The 16,717-nt window shown below is 43.4% G+C and overlaps 1 pseudogene; it reads right to left on the bottom strand.

Annotated features, from left to right (window-relative positions):
• Positions 1-209: 209 nt before the first annotated feature.
• LOC113882645 lies at positions 210-9,076 on the bottom strand (annotated as a pseudogene).
• Positions 9,077-16,717: the final 7,641 nt, after the last annotated feature.

Genomic DNA, 16,717 nt, shown 5'->3' with positions numbered 1-16,717 from the left:
ATTCACCAGAATGAGAGGTATTGTTTCAAAACATCCCTTCAGGTCTTCAGGTCCCGGCCAATTTGTAAATAGAGTCAAAGAAATTCAAAACCACAAAATGCACAAAGTGATATAATTTATTCCCCTCCCCTCCTTGTTAACATTCTATTTTTCCATCTCTGAGGGTCTGGGCTTAGGAGCTGGCTTCTGTGTCTCACACCACACAGCTCTCAGCAGTAGAACAGGAGCACTGCTGCCTCAGTGATCTCCCGGCTGGAGCTGTAACCCCAGTGAGCTCCATATCCATTCCAGTCAAAGGAGGAGAAATCCCCACACTGCAAGGGACTGCTCTCTGGGAAGAATCCTCCCCCACCGACGCAGTGCTGGGGGGCAGGGAGTAGACACAGTGAGGGGTTGCCTGTGGACACACCAGTGAGCTCTTAATGGTCAAATCCCCTGTAATTTCGGTCCTTCTCCTACTTGGCCTTGACTCCTCCCCTGCACAGAACTAACTCTCCAGTGGACTCTGAAATCAAGTTCTCCTGAATTCCTTTTTACCTTCTTTCCCATTTATTCTCAGGCCCCTCAGCTCACCTCTTTTCCTTAATCATTCCCCCAATGCTATTCCTCACAGCTCTGTCCACTTCTCACTCTCCCAATGAGGTTCATCTTCTCCCCTGACTTTTGCTAACACCAGCATAATCATACATTGTCATGATGCTCCTAAATTTCAGAGGGCAGCCAGTTATTTTCTGCATTTGAAACCCCATATCCAACTGTCACATGGATGTCTCCACCCACATATCTTTAGATCTAAAACTCCACTTGAGCAAAACAAAATAATTATCTCTTGCTGTCCTTGAATCTATTCCTCTCTCATCACACATCTTAACTGATAGCATCCAGTCACCCAAAACAAAACCCTGAAGTCTGTTTGGTCTTCATCACTTGCCATCTCCCATATTCGTTTAATCATCAAGAACGGTTGATTCTACCATCTATCCACCCATCCTTACTCTTTCAGCTTTATCAACAACACCCTAGCTCAAGTCCTCGGTGTCTCACATCTGCACCTTTACACCTGCCTCATGGACTCATTGACTCTTATTTCCCTGCTCTTGAATCCATGTCTCCCCCTCCTTGCTAAACCAAAGTGATCAGGTCACTAATCTGGTCAAACTCCTCTGATGTGTCCCGTCACCTATAACATAAACTCTATGTCCTGAACATAATGCAAAAGCCCCTCCTTGCCCTACTTCCTGCAAGTATTTTCAGCTCTTGATTCTACACCATGTGCATACCATGATACAATTTACACAACAGCTCACTGCCCCCTCAACACACCATGGTATCAAATCCCAGTGATTTTGAACATGTTAGTCATTCATCCTCAAAGGACACTATTTGCCCCTTGTTGCCTGTTGAACTCTACACACATCTTTTGATATTCACCAAAAATGTCACCTTCCTGCAGAATCAACTATGTGTCATTAGTAGAGGTAGAAGCTCCTGTATTGTGTCCCCAGGGCCCTTTGTTTATGTTGCTATCTCAGGCGATACCACATGAGATTGCAATTGTGCGTTTACAAATCCTAACCACTTGAGTTCCTTAAGATGACTCTGTCAGCTTACAGTTCTAATACCCAGCACTTTGTAGGTACCCTCCCATGTATTTTTGAGTCAGTACATACAGGGGTAAATGCAAATGGGAACTTATGAACAGAATAAGGATTCACGGAATCCACAGTAGCGGAGGACACACCCAACACCACTCCCAGGACCGACACACACATGATCCTCCAGACCAGAATCTACGGGCCATGTCATGAGGGCACAGCTGCCTCTTTTTGACTGACACATGGACAAACTGATCATTGCAGCAGGAAGTGAAGATGTCCTTAACTTCAGGGTCGCATTTCTCAGCCTGACAGGTGTGGAAGGAAACATTGTGAGTGAGCATGCTCGTCCTTAGAGCTCTGACTCCCTTTTCCTCCTGCCCCTCCAGTCACAAAACGTCCCTCAGAGACACTCTCCAGCTGGCACACCTCTGCTGCTCACTTCTACAAGACGGAAGATACAACAAAAACATAAAGATTCTCGAAGTTAATAAGAATACTAGATAATATTTTTGTGATCTCAATATATGAAAATACTACTTAAACACAGCATAAAAGTACTAATAATACATGAGAATATAGATAAATTGTACTTTGATGAAGTAAATTATGTCTAATGGTTAAAGGTACAAACTATCACTTATAAATTCAGTTCCTGGGGATGTAATATACAGTATGCTTCCTATAGTCATAATATTATGGTGTACATTGAAAAATTATAAAAGGGTAGATGTTAAAAGTTTTCCTCAGAAGAAAAAAGAATTTGTAGCTATGTGTGGTAGTAGATGTTGACTAGACTTATTCTGATGATCATTTCACAATACATAAAAATATAAAATCATTATGGTACACACCTGAAACTAACATGATATTACATATTGATTACATTTCAAGTAGAAATAATAGTAACAATTTTAAAATTATGTCCACAAAATACCAGCAAAAGAAGAAAAATGCAAGCTACAGAGACATACACCAATATACCCCATAAGGGGTTGTGCACACAAGCACACACACAAGCCATGATTCTTCCCAAAACTCACGTGCTCAGTGTTACAGCCAGTAACTCTCATCCCAGTACACAGGGCATGGGCTGCTCTCTCATTGTTAAACACCCTGAACTGGATAAATCCTGCAACAAATTCTCCTGGAAAAGAAGAGGCAGAGAAAGGGTCAAGGATTCAAAGGATGAACTGAAAACAGCTTCCTTTTGACCAGCCCAAGGATTCCATAAATCAACAGGTCAGGTTACAGCCTAGCACTCCAAGCTGCAGGGATGAAACCCAGTGCACCCTGGCTCTGAACTTCACTGGAAGAGACCTTCCCTCCATCTGGAGTAACAGGACTCGTGTTCACAAGAGTCACTTGTCTGCCTAAAGCTCATAGGTGAAATTAATAATCCACTGAGAGATCAGCAAGAAGACCTTCAGAGGTCCAGCAGGAATAAGCAATTATAAGAAGTGGCCATATGTTTCTGCTAGCACACTTCTCATCCAATTACCATGACGTTAACATAAAATGACTCATTTTCCCACCAAAAACTTAAGTCTGTGGCTTCTTTAAAATAATAGCTATCCATCATTTGTTGTTCAGTCACTAAATCACGTTGGACTCTTTGCAACCCAATAGGCTGCAGCACACCAAGCTTCCCTGTCCTTCGCCATCTCCCGGAGTTTGCTCAAACTCGTATCCATTGAGTAGATGGTGCCATCCAACCATCTCATCCTCTGTCATCCCCTTCTCTTCTTGCTCTCAATCCTTCCCCAGATCAGAGTTTTTTCCAATGAGTCAGCTCTTCCCATCAAATGACCAAATTGTTGGAACTTCAGCTTCAGCATCAGCCTTTCCAATGAACATTCAGGGCCAATTTCCTTTAGGATTCATTGGTTTGATCTCCTTGCTGCCCAAGGGACTTTCAAGAGTCTTCTCCAACACCACAGTGCAAAAGCATCAATTTTTAGCACTCAGTCTTCTTTATGGTCCAACTCTCACAACCATACATGACTACTGGGAAAACTAGAGCTTTGCTTGTACAGATCTTTGTCTGAAAAGTGATGTCTCTGCTTTTTAATACACTATCTAGGTTTGTCATAGTTTTCCTTCTTCCAAGGAGCAAGCGTCTTTTAATTTCATGGCTGCAGTCACTGTCTGCAGTGATACGGGAGCCCAAGAAAATAAAGTCTGTCACTCTTTCCACTTTTTCTCCTTCTATTTCCCATGAAGTAATAGGACAGAATGCCATAATCTTAGTTTTTTGAATGCTGAGCTTTAAGCCAGCTTTTTTACTCTCCTCTTTCACCTTCATCAAAAGGTTCTTTAGTTCCTCTTCACTTTATGCCATTAAAGTGCTATCATCGACATAACTGAGGTTGTTGATAATTCTCCAGGTAATCTTGATTTCAGCTTGTTGATTCATCCAGCTTGGCATTTCACATGATGCACCCTACATAAAAGTTAAATAAGCAGGGTGACAATATATAGCCTTGACCTACTCCTTTCCCAATTTTGAACCAGGCTGTTGTTCCATGTCTGGTTCTAACTGTCACTTCTTGATCTACATACGGATTTCTCAGAAGACAGGTAAGGTGATTTGGTGTTCCCATCTTTGTAAATATTTTCCACGGGTTTCTGTGATCCACAAAAAGGCTTTAGCATAGTCGATGAAGCAGAAGTAGATGTTTTTCTGGAATTGCATTACTTTTTTTATGATGCAGTGGCTGTTGGCAGTTTGATCTCTGGTTCCTCTGCCTTTTCTAAATCTAGTTTGTATACCTGGAAGTTCTTGGTTCAAGTACTATTGAAGCCTAGCTTGAAGGATTTTGAGCATTACCTTGCTAGCATGTGAAATGAGCACAATTGGGCAGTAACTTGAATATTTTTGGCATTGCCTTTCTTTGGGATTGGAATGAAAATTGACCATTTCCAGTCCCATGGCCAATGTTGAGATATTCAAATTTGCTGGCATATTGAGTGCAGCACTTTAACAGCATCATCGTTTAAGATTTCAAACAGCTCAGCTGGAATTCTAGCACCTCCACTAGCTTTCTATATAGTAATGCTTCCTAAGACCTACTTAACTTTGTACTCTATGATTTCTGCCTCTAGGTGAGTGATGACACCATCATGGTTTTCCAGATCACTTAGACCTTTTTAATATAGTTTTTCTATGTATTCTTGCCACCCCTTCTTAATCTCTTCTCTTTTTATTAGGTCCTTGTTGTTTCCATCCTTTATTGTGCCCATCTTTGCATGAAATGTTTCCTTGAAGAGACCTCTAATCTTTTCCATTCTATTGGTTTTCTCTATTTCTTTGCATTGTTCCCTTAAGAAGGCTTTCTTATCTCTTCTTACTATTCTTTGTTCCTCTGCATTCAGTTGGGTATATTGTTCCCTTTCTCCTTTGCCTTTCGCTTCTCTTTGTTTCTCAGCTATTTTCTAAACTCTATTTTCTAAACAAAAATATTCAAATTACTGCACAATTGTACTCATTTCACATGCTAGCAAGGTAATGCTTAACATCCTTCAAGCTAGGCTTCATCAGTACATGAACCGAGAACTTCCAGATATACAAGCTGGATTTAGAAAAGGCCTCCTCAAACAACCATTTTGCCTTCTTGCATTTTTTTTTCTTTGAGATGATTTTGGTCACCACCTTTGGTACAATGTTATGAGCATCTGTCCATAGTTCTTTAGGCACTCTGTCTACCAGATCTAATCCCTTGAATCTATTTGTAACTTCCACTGTATAATCATAAGGAATTTTATTTAAATCATTCCTGAATGTCTTGATGTTTTTTCCCTACTTTCTTCAATTTAAGCCTTAAGTTTACAATAAGGAGATCATGATCTGACCCACTGTCAGCTCTAGGTCTTCTTTTTGCTGACTGTATAGAGCTTCTCCATCTTTGGCTGCAGAGAACATAATCTGATTTTGGTATTGATAAGCTGGTGATACCCATGTGCAGAGTTGTGTTCTGTGTCATTGGAAGAGGGTGTTTGCTATGACCAGTGTGTTCTTTTGGCAAAACTCTGTTAGCTTTTTCCCTGCTTCATTCTGTACTCCAAGGCCAAACTTGCCTGTTACTCCAGTTATCTCTTGACTTCCTACTGTTGCATTCCAATGCCCATGATGAAAAGTACATCTTTTTTGGTGTTAGTTCTAGAAGGTCTTGTAGGTCTTCATGGAACTGGTCAACTTCAGCTTCTCTATTCTATTCATCATTACAAAAACAAATTTTTCACACCACTTTGCTATTTGTTTTTGCCTCTGAACTTTAACTTACCTCTTTCCTTAACTATTGTAAGAGTCATAAAGGGTATTGGTTAAGAAGACTGAGCTTGTATCCTCTGCAATGGAGAAGAGTAATACTAACTTCATTCTTTTCTCATGATGATAAAATAACACAAAATCATGTTAAGTTCCTATATTACACCATGGTACACTGTATGTGTTCAATACATGCTAGCAATCATTAACTGTTGCTAGTTACACTTACCCTAAGAGAGCTGGGAAGAGCTGATGACTGGGCTTGGGAAAGAAGTACTCACGCTGACCATCTGGTGAGTAATAAGATGCAGTTTTCTCAGCATCACCAAAGTCATAGTCAACGGAATGGCTGGGCCATTGTCAGTCCAGCACTTCTCTGCTCCGTATTTCACTGGGTATTTCTACAGAGACCAAAATACAGATTGTGTGAGGACAAGCAGGAGATGTAATGCCCTCAGGTGTCATTTTCAGATCAGCCTTAAAATACTAATTCCTCCCCACCCGCCCACCATGATAACTGTGTCCAACAACCTCAAGTCCCTCTCTCTTCCGCCATATGCTTCTTCCCTTGCTTGGCTCAGAACTCCCAAGAGAGATAGACCGTGAGTTCACTTGACCCAGAGCTGGAATAAAGAGCCAAGAACAAGCACCTGCTAGGGATATGGGACCCAGACCAGATTAATTCTCACCAAAAACTCCTGGCTCTCAGCTCACCAAAAGAAGTGCCCCCACCCCCAGCCAGCAGCGCCAGGTACCTGGTAGAGTCCAAATAGATTGTACCCCAGTCTCCAGAGGAAGCCAGTCTTAGTGTGGTACCTCAGCAGGGAGCTGTTCCTCCAGTGCTGCAGGGGGGACTTGTTGGGCACATGCCAGATGCCCAGGTCCTGGGCCTGGATGTCGTAGTAACCAGGGTTCTGCAGAGGGACACACACTCAGTGTGACCAGCCCAGGAGGTGCCACCAGCCAAAGACCCACACACACAGCCCTCACTTGAGCTGAGAGCTCAGGGCTCCAGGAGGCCAGGTGCTCAGCATGCTCAGACTCCCACCCTTCCAGAAGATGATGAGGCCCCACCACCCAAACAGCCTTGGTGGGAAGAAGCTGTGATTCAAGACATGGACTTCTGTCTTTTTCCTTCTCCAGCCCCACCTCCACATCCCCATCTCCCACCCTCCCTTCCACATGCTCTGCTCCAGCCACACCCCGCTACCACCCTTTCCCACCTGGAAATTCAGTGCCACCCACCTTGTAGTCATCACTGGTGGCAGCCTCTGCAGACCCAAATGTGTTGTAATTGGCCCAGTTGCCGTCACCCTCTGGGTAGTCAGCCCTGTTGCTCTGCTGACTGGACCAGCGATCGCCCACCGTGCATTTCCCAAGCATGCGGTTCTCATGGACACTGGCCACCAGGGTCCAGCCGCCACCCCCAGAGGTCATGTCACAGAAGGTCTGGTAGATGACACCATTCTCAGTGCGGAGGTGATACAGGCCATCTGCAGAGGGAACGAGCCCAGAGACCCCCTTTCTGAGACCACAGGGTCCATCTTAGGCCTCACAATCAGAAAGGCTCTGGGAAGTCAGAAATGTATCCTGAAGGCTCTCACACATACCTGCTTATTAGAGGACAATTCTCTATGGGTCATCTAAGAGCAGAAACACTGACTGCCTTTGTTCAAAGGCACCTTTTCAAAGATTTTGTAGAGCAAATATCCAAGAAGACAGAGATGGTATCTCCCTCTGGATAGAGCCTCCTTCTGACCACTCAAGGCCTGATAATAGTGCCCAACCACATCTCAAGTCTACATCAGGATGTGGCCTCTGCAACTCAGAGCAAAGGAGAGGCATGGTCACTGCCAATTTTATGAGATTCAAATTCCTTAAGTGTAGAGTTCCTTTCCTAGACCTAGCCCTAAAGGAGAATAAACTCTCTGATATGAATTTTGTAGTTTCTTTACCAACCCTATCTGTCAACCTCCTTGGAAAACCCACTACATGTACAGATGTCTCCCGTAACATGATCCAAACCCTCAAAATTCCCATTGGAAATCTCCTTGGCTGGACGCTGGAGTCAGATCAGACAGGAGTGGTGAGCACAGCCCTCCCGATCTCCATAACTGGGATCTGCTTAGCTAAAAAGTAACTGAAAGGAGAGGGTACTGGGTTGGTTTATTACTCACCATCTGCCTCACTACAACTTTCTTTGATTTCCTTGCAGCTTCTGGGAAGGAAAGACAGGTAAGGAGCACATTTTTCATCCTCCCAGAACTTCTCAACAGAAGGGATCATTGCTAGAGGATGGGAGAATAATTCTCATTAATATTCAGATGCTACTCACACGCTACTCACACTAGCTTTCCAGGCCATCAACTCTCAGCCCCTTCTTACTTTACCATTTTATCACTGGACTGTGAGGCCCCAGAGGTCAGGATTCTCACAGCTAAGAATACCTGACCACAATCTTCTACAGGCTTAACACTTGCATTCTTTTGCTCAACTGTTTAAAAATGAAAACTATCATAGTGCCTGCTACAAGGAAGGGAATTGGGAGGATGAAGACTAGACTAAGTTGTTCCCTGGACACAGCCCTGAATACCATCTCCTTCTGGAAACCCCAAGGCCAAGGCCATAGGAGCAGGAGCCACTAGAAGGAACCACAGTCTTCACCACCATGGCTCCCCTTAGCCCCCTCAGCCAAATGCAGAGGCACAGATGGAGCCCCAGGACAGGCCTTAGCTTCAGACCAAACATCCAGAGAGACCAGCAATCAACACTCAGGCCACAGCTCAATTTGGCTGCAAAGTGTGGCTTCTCTGCATCTCCACGACTCCCGCTCTGGGCCAGGACCTCAGCATCCAGCCCAGCTCTATTCCCTCTGCTCCACTGTGCACCTGGGTGAGCTGATGAAGCGGCTGCTCCTGAGTGACCTACCTGCACCCCGCCCTCTGGCGGCCAGAGAGAGGAACAGCAGGAGGCAGAATCTGGCCCCTGGCCCCTAAGAAGAAAATGATGCACAACATCATTGGCCGATCCATCATTTTTCATCTCCCCATCCTTGCTGCCTGAACTTTATGAGTAAGGAAACCTCAAATGGGAAGTGATGGCCTCCTGGGCATTCTCAAACCTACTGGAATAACCCTTAAATCCTTAAGGGACCACAGGCTCCTTTCTCTGAAACTCCCCATTCCTGAGACCAAGACCAGACCTGAGCTGGCATTGTGGCGCCCCACACACTCGGGTCTTATTTCAGAGTCAGCACAGAAAGCTTCCCCACAGCACGGAGAGCTTCCTCCTTCCTTCCTCACAGATCCCGGAAACCGTGAGTTCCCTGCCAGGTGGAGTCTCAGAGCTACTGCCTCTGCAGAGAGTCCTGACATGAGTGAAGTGCTGAGCCTTGTGGAGAAAATAAAGCATGTGGGCCCAGCCCACTTTGGGCTGCAAGCCCCGCCCTCAAGCTTTCTTCCCTTGAAGGTTCCTGAGGCTCGGCCCCGGCAATGAGAAGGATTGTGTAACTGGAGGGGCAGGAGGCAGCACTCTTGGGCACACAGGGGACACTCACCATGAGGGGGGCGAGCCCTGCAGGGTCAGAGCACACACAGTGCTCCCTTCCGTAACAGACTCTCAGGATGGACGGGACCTCACGGTTCTCTCCTGCAGCCTGTCCTGCTCCCACATCAGTCAGGTGCCCGAGGACCTCACACACCTCCCTCAGGTCGTCATCCTTCCAGTCTCTCCCGAAACTTCTCCATGAAGCCTGCCCTGACACCCCCACCCCAGGCAAAGCTGATGGATACTCCCCTGGCCTAATAGGGACTTTGTCACTCTAATTATGACATGTGCCACACTGTCATGTCATTCTGTTGTAATTTGGGGGCTAAAATAATTGAAAATTTACAGAATATTGCAAAAATAAGGGTAGTGCAAAGACACAGATAGCTTCTACCTAGATTCAGCTATAGTTTGTGTTTTACCCAATTTGCTTTAGCACGTGTGCCTTCTCTCTATGCACATACACAAACGCACACAGGCTTTTTCTTTAAAAACAAATTAAGAGTAAGTTACATACATGAAGACCCTTTCCCTAGATAAATATGTGTTTTCCTAGTAGGGATTTCCCACATATAACCACAGTGAAATTATCAATTATGTATCATTAACTCTTTTTAATGTAACAGGTGTTTTTCTAGGGTCCACTAACCTGGGAGTTCTACTCAGCTGAGCTGACATTCATCAGACTGAAATTTCTCTGGCTTTCATTTCTTTCCATTATTAGGAGATTTCTGTCCACACTGAAGCCCATAATCACTAGGGGATGTTTTACACCTGCTGACAACTGAATTTCCCCATTCCACACCCAAGCCAGCCCAATTCCTTGAAAGGAATTGATGTCAAGGATTCAGAGCACTGACAACTGACCCTATGACACCTCATTTCCATCACCTCTGCTGCTGGGGCTGCTCTCAGGGTCAGATGCTGATGTTCAGGGCACTGCTTCCTCTCACTCCTGGGCCTCCAGCCCCACATCTCTTTGATGTCCAAGGTGTAGGAGCCATCATGCTTGTTCAGTGCAGAGGAAGGCAAATGCCTTACACACATATAAACCACTATCTAATCCAAGGCCTGGAATGTTATTAATAACTTACACTTACCCGTGCACTCTACTACATCACAACCATCTGAATTTGTTTTCGGAGAGGACAGGGTTGGAGAGAGAGATGGAGAGAGGACTGACCTGTCTCCCATACATCTCTGCTGTTTGCTACAGCCATAGGGAAATGACCACTAATACCACTTAATCAGGCAATTTCTCAGGTAGTCATTTGGGTTGTTCACTGTGATTAACTCCCTTCTTTTTGGAGGCCCAGGAAAGACTGCCCCTCTCCTCTATGAAGTTAGGTGGGCCATGAGACTTGTCCTAGCCAAGAAATGTGAGCAGAAAGGGTCAGTTTCAGGCTGAAGCCTTTACCAGGCAGGGCACAAGTCCACACCATCCTTTTTCCAGCCTCAGGAAATGACCCCATAAAATACAGGGCCCTGGCTTGGTGGTGTGTTTATGTCTGATGAGGAAACTAATCTTCGAGGTTGGAAGGATGGTGTTCTGTGCTCTGTTTTAGGGGAAATGCTACATGTGCTGCCTGTGGTGTCTCAGGAGGCGTGAGATGTACAGACTGCACCGGGGCGTTGAAGGAAGACCTCAGGGAAACAACGTCAGCGCTGCGTGTCGGCTGTCTTGGTTCTGTATCACAAGGGAGAGGGTCTGGGGGAAAAACTGGTCTGTTTTGCAAGCAGAAATGAAAGCAATAACAAATTCTGGGTCTTCAATAGGCAAATGGTGTGGAAATTTTTCTTCATAAATCATCTTCAACCAAGGCGCACGCACACACATGCAAGCATGATGTATTTTGGGAGGAATATATATTGTTACTACATGATACATCAAACTTCTACAATTTGACTAGCAAAATTTGGGAAAATAAAGCAATACATTTGGATAAGTCATCTTCCAGATGTTCAATCTTTGGGCATCAACACATGGCATTATCCTCTGCTGAATACTGTTTCTAACATGGGAGTATTTAGAATAAGTGCCCAAATGTATATGCAGGGATCTCTACCAAAAGGGTTCATGACTACTGGATGAGATCTTCAGCAGCCCGTTAAGCTCAGCCTGGGGAGGAGGGGTTCTGACTGCTGTACAGGTTGGGCATGTGCTGACGTTCTGAAATAAAGTGTGCTTAATAACCAAAATGCTAATATTTGGGGTAAAATAACCTGTATTTGTATCTTTAAAAAATGTGAAATCTGAATTTATATATCAATATATATCTCGAGGAACACTTTGCATTAAAATTTCAAAGTGAATAAAACTACATTCCTTTTTTAAAAAGTCACCATATCTGTTCCTCATTTAAAAGCCCATCCTGATTTTATCCCAGTAAGTACACTACCATTTCAATTTACAGAATATCACAGTGTACTGGAATACTGAAAGTTTGTATGTAAAGAAGGCTGAGAGCCAAAGAATTGATGCTTTCAAATTGTCATGCCATAGAAGACTCTTGAGAGTCGCTTGGACAGCAAGGAGGTCAAACCAGTCAGTCCTAAAGAATATCAACCCGGAATATTCAATGGGAGGACTGATGCTGAAGCTGAAGCTCCAATATTTTGGCCACCTGATGAGAACAGTCAATACATTGGAAAAGACTCTGCTGCTGGGAAAGATTGAGGGCAAAAGGAGAAGAGGGCAGCAGAGGAAAAGATGGCTGGATAGCATCACCAACCCAATGGACATGAGTTTGAGCAAATTCCAGGAGATAGTGAGGGACAGGGAAGCTTGGCTTGCAGCAGTCCATGGAGTCACAGAGTCAGACACGACTTAGCAACTGAAAAACAACAACAATGGGGTGCTGAAAATTTGCTTCATAGTCACAACATCCTGGTTGCAGACTCAGGTTTTAGAGCTGCCTGTAGTCTATTATTGCAGTTGTTAAATATTCTTACTTCCAGACATTAGAGGATGTCTTTTCTTAGGTAATTAATCTGGATATATTGAGTAATTCATCCTTGACATTCTCAAAATAGACAATATTAGGTTATCAGACATGGGAAACTATCAACTTTTACTGAGAAATCCTATAAGAGAAAAATAAATATTTGAATGCAATGTTACCAATTGTATAATAAAGACTTGCCTCAAAATTATGAAAATACATTGGAGGAAGTGGTTGATTCTGTCACAGGGAAAGTGAGGTAAATCTTTTTTCTGAAAGAAATCATTGACTCCAGTGTATCAGTTCAGTTCAGTTCAGTTCAATTGCTCAGCCGTGTCCAACTCTTTGCGATCCCATGAATTGCAGCACGCCAGGCCTCCCTGTCCATCACCAACTCCCAGAGTTCAATCAGACACGTCCATTGAGTCAGTGATGCCATCCAGCCATCTCATCCTCTGTCGTCCCTTTCTCCTCCTGCCCCCAATCCCTCCCAGCATCAGAGTCTTTTCCAATGAGTCAACTCTTCGCATGAGGTGGCCAAAGTATTGGAGTTTCAGCTTTAGCATCATTCCTTCCAAAGAAATCCCAGGGCTGATCTCCTTCAGAATGGACTGGTTGGATCTCCCCACAGTCCAAGGGACTCTCAAGAGTCTTCTCCAACACCACAGTTCAAAAGCATCAATTCTTCAGCGCTCAGCTTTCTTTACAGTCCAACTCTCACATCCATACATGGCCACTGGAAAAACCATAGCCTTGACTAGACGGATCTTTGTTGGCAAAGTAATGTCTCTGCTTTTCAATATGCTATCTAGGTTGGTCATAACTTTTCTTCCAAGGAGTAAGCGTCTTTTAATTTCATGGCTGCAGTCACCATTTGCAGTGATTTTGGAGCCCAAGAAAATAAAGCCTGACACTGTTTCCACTGTTTCCCCATCTATTTCCCATGAAGTGATGGGACCAGATGCTATGATCTTCGTTTTCTGAATGTTGAGTTTTAAGGCAACTTTTTCACTCTCCTCTTTCACCTTCATCAAGAAGCTTTTTAGTTCCTCTTCACTTTCTGCCATAAGGGTGGTGTCATCTGTATATCTGAGGTTATTGATATTTCTCCCTGCAATCTTGATTCCAGCTTGTGCTTCTTCCAGCCCAGCGTTTCCCCTGATGTACTCTGCATAGAAATTAAATAAGCAGGGTGACAATATACAGCCTTGACGTACTCCTTTTCTTATTTGGAACCAGTCTGTTGTTCCATGTCCAGTTTGAACTGTTGCTTCCCGATCTGCATACAGGTTTCTCAAGAGGCAGATCAGGTGGTCTGGTATTCTCATCTCTTTCAGAATTTTCCAGTTTATTGTAATCCACACAGTCAAAGGCTTTGGCATAGTCAATAAAGCAGAAATAGATGTTTTTCTGGAACTCTCTTGTTTTTTCCATGATCCAGCAGATGTTGGCAATTTGATCTCTGGTTCCTCTGCCTTTTCTAAAACCAGCTTGAACATATGGAAGTTCACGGTTCACATATTGCTGAAGCCTGGCTTGGAGAATTTTGAGCATTACTTTACTAGCGTGTGAGATGAATAATATGAATAATATCAAATATTTAGTTTAAGAGTGGGAGGGGGTTGTACTGAATCAAATATTCACAGATCATCATCTAAAGATTGTGGCAGGTAATGATACTTCCAGTGGTTGGCATACATAATACAAAATTCTTTTCCCAGGAACTAGATATATTCATGCTAAAGAACTAAATTTATTCTGTGGTTAAGGCCTTTCTATTTTGTTATTGTTAAAATATATGTTTCCACCTTGCTATACACCTGAAACTAACACAATATTGTAAATCAACTATACATCAATAAAAAAAATTTTTTAATGTCTTTCATGTAAAATTTTATGGATAACAGATGTTCGATTTCAGCTTCTTAGTCTTTAACTGGGAATTTTTTTAATTTGGTAACTTTACATTGTTTCCCATGGAAGTAGATGATTTTTAAGTAAGTGGTAAGTTTATGACTCTGTGCTGAGCCTAATCTAGCCCTGAGAAAACCAAAGTCCTTATCTCTATTGGACAAAGTATTTGGGCAGAGGCACCACTAAGCTTTCCTCCTAAAGGACACAGAAGCAACCCTAGAGAATTTACAAAACAAGAAAAGATCCCAACTTGGCAGGGAACTCTTCATTCCAAGAAGCTCATAGAAGGAGAGAAAGATAAGGGAAAGCTCCTTCACCCTTTAGAAGGAGAATGCAGGGGCTGTTCTATTTTGGCAACTAAGTCTCCCACTCCTTTCCCTTTGGAGTTACAGGCTTATTGTAGAACCATCTCTTCTTTCAATTATGTCCATCCTTGCTTTATATATTTTAATGGTCTGTTGTTAGTTGCACAAATGTTTGCAAATGCTGGATCTTTCTTATTATTTTGAACCATTGTTAATATATAGTGTCCTTTGTCTCTTGCAAATTTCCATTCTTTTTGTTGATATTAGTATACCTCCCTGCTTTCTTTTTATTGTCATTTTCATAGGTTATCTTTTTCCCCTCTCCTCACTTTTATTCATCTTCAGATGAATTTATTTACATCTTCAGATCTAAAGTGGGATGTTTGGAGACAGTATAGCCTTCATCGTATAAAAGGGCAATGCCAAAGAATGTTCAATCCATCATACAATTGTGCCCATTTCACATGCTAGCAAAGTTATGCTGTAAATGCTTCAAGCTAGGATTCCTTGGACAGAGGAGCCTGGTAGGCTGCAGTCCATGGGGTCGCTAAGAGTCAGGCACGACTGAGCGACTTCACTTTCACTTTTCACTTTCATGCATTGGAGAAGGAAATGGCAACCCACTCCAGTGTTCTTGCCTGGAGAATCCCAGGGATGGGGGAGCCTGGTGGGCTGCCGTCTATTGGGTTGCAAAGAGTCAGACACGACTGAAGCGACTTAGCAGCAGCAGCAGCAGCAGCAGGATTCAGCAGTACGTGAACCAAGAACTTCCAGGTATACAACCTGGAAGATCAGGAAGAAAAGGGAAAGGAGCCAGAGATCAAATTGCGAACACCTGGTGGATCATAGAAAAAGCAAGAGAGTTCCAGAAAAGCATCGATTTCTGCTTCATTGACTATTCAAAAGCCTTTGAATGTGTGTATCACAACAAACTGTGGAAAATTCTTAAAGAGATGTGAATACCAGACCATCTTACCTGACTCCTGAGAAACCTGCATGCAGATCAAGAAGCAACAGTTAGAACTAGACATGGAAAAACTGACTGGTTGAAAATTAGGAAAGGTGTAGGACAAGACTGTATATCATCACTCTTCTTCTTTAACTTCAGTCAGAGTATATCATTGTAAATGCCAGACAGGATGAAACATAAGCTGGAATCGAAATTAGAAGAGAAATATCAACAACCTCAGATATGCAGATGATATCACTCTAATGGCAAAAAGTGAAGAAGAACTAAAGAGCCTCTTGATGAGGATGGAGGAGAGTTAAAAAGCTGACTTAAAACTCAGCATTCAAAAAATTAAGATCATGGCATCCTGTCCCATTACTTCATGGGAATTAGAAGATGAAGAAGTGGAAACAGTGAGAGAATGTATTTTCTTGGGCTCCAAAATCACTGCAGTGGTGACTGCAGGTGTGAAATTAAAAGACACTTGCTCCTTGGAAGGAAAGCTAGGAAAAACCTTGACATCTTATTTAAAAGCAGAGATGTCACTTTGCCAACAAGAGCTGTTGTTGTTCAATTGCTCAGTCTTGTCTGACTCTGCAATCCCATGGACTGCAGCAAGCCAGACTTCCCTGTCCTTCACCATCTCCCAGGGTTTGCTCAAACTCAGGTCCATTAAGTATGTCAGTCTTGTCTGACTCTGCAATCCCATGGACTGCAGCAAGCCAGACTTCCCTGTCCTTCACCATCTCCCAGGGTTTGCTCAAACTCAGGTCCATTAAGTATGTGATGCCATCCAACCATCTCATCTTCTGTTGTCCTCTGTCACCAACAAGTGTGCATACTGTCAAAGCTATGGTTTTTCCAGGAGCCATATATGGAATAAGAGGTGGACCATAAAGAGGCTGAGCACAGAAGTACTGATACTTTTGAACTACAGTGCTGGAGAAGACTCTTGAGAGTTCCTTGGACTGCAAGATCAAACCAGTCCGTCCTAAAGGAAATCAACCCTGAATATTCATTGGAAGGACTGATGCTGAAACTCCAATACTTTGGGCACCTGTTGCAAAGAGCTGACTCACTGGAAAAGACCCTGATTCTGGGAAAGACTGAAGGTAATAGGAGAAGAGGGTAGCAGAGGATGAGATGGTTGGATGGCATCACTGACTCAGTGCACATGAGTTTGAGCAAACTTCGGGAGA

Source organism: Bos indicus x Bos taurus, chromosome 3 (genome assembly GCF_003369695.1).
Source record: "Bos indicus x Bos taurus breed Angus x Brahman F1 hybrid chromosome 3, Bos_hybrid_MaternalHap_v2.0, whole genome shotgun sequence".
Classification (NCBI taxonomy): Eukaryota; Metazoa; Chordata; class Mammalia; order Artiodactyla; family Bovidae; genus Bos; species Bos indicus x Bos taurus.
The sequence above is the reverse complement of the archived record's forward strand: the minus strand, read 5'-3'. Positions and strand labels throughout refer to the sequence as shown.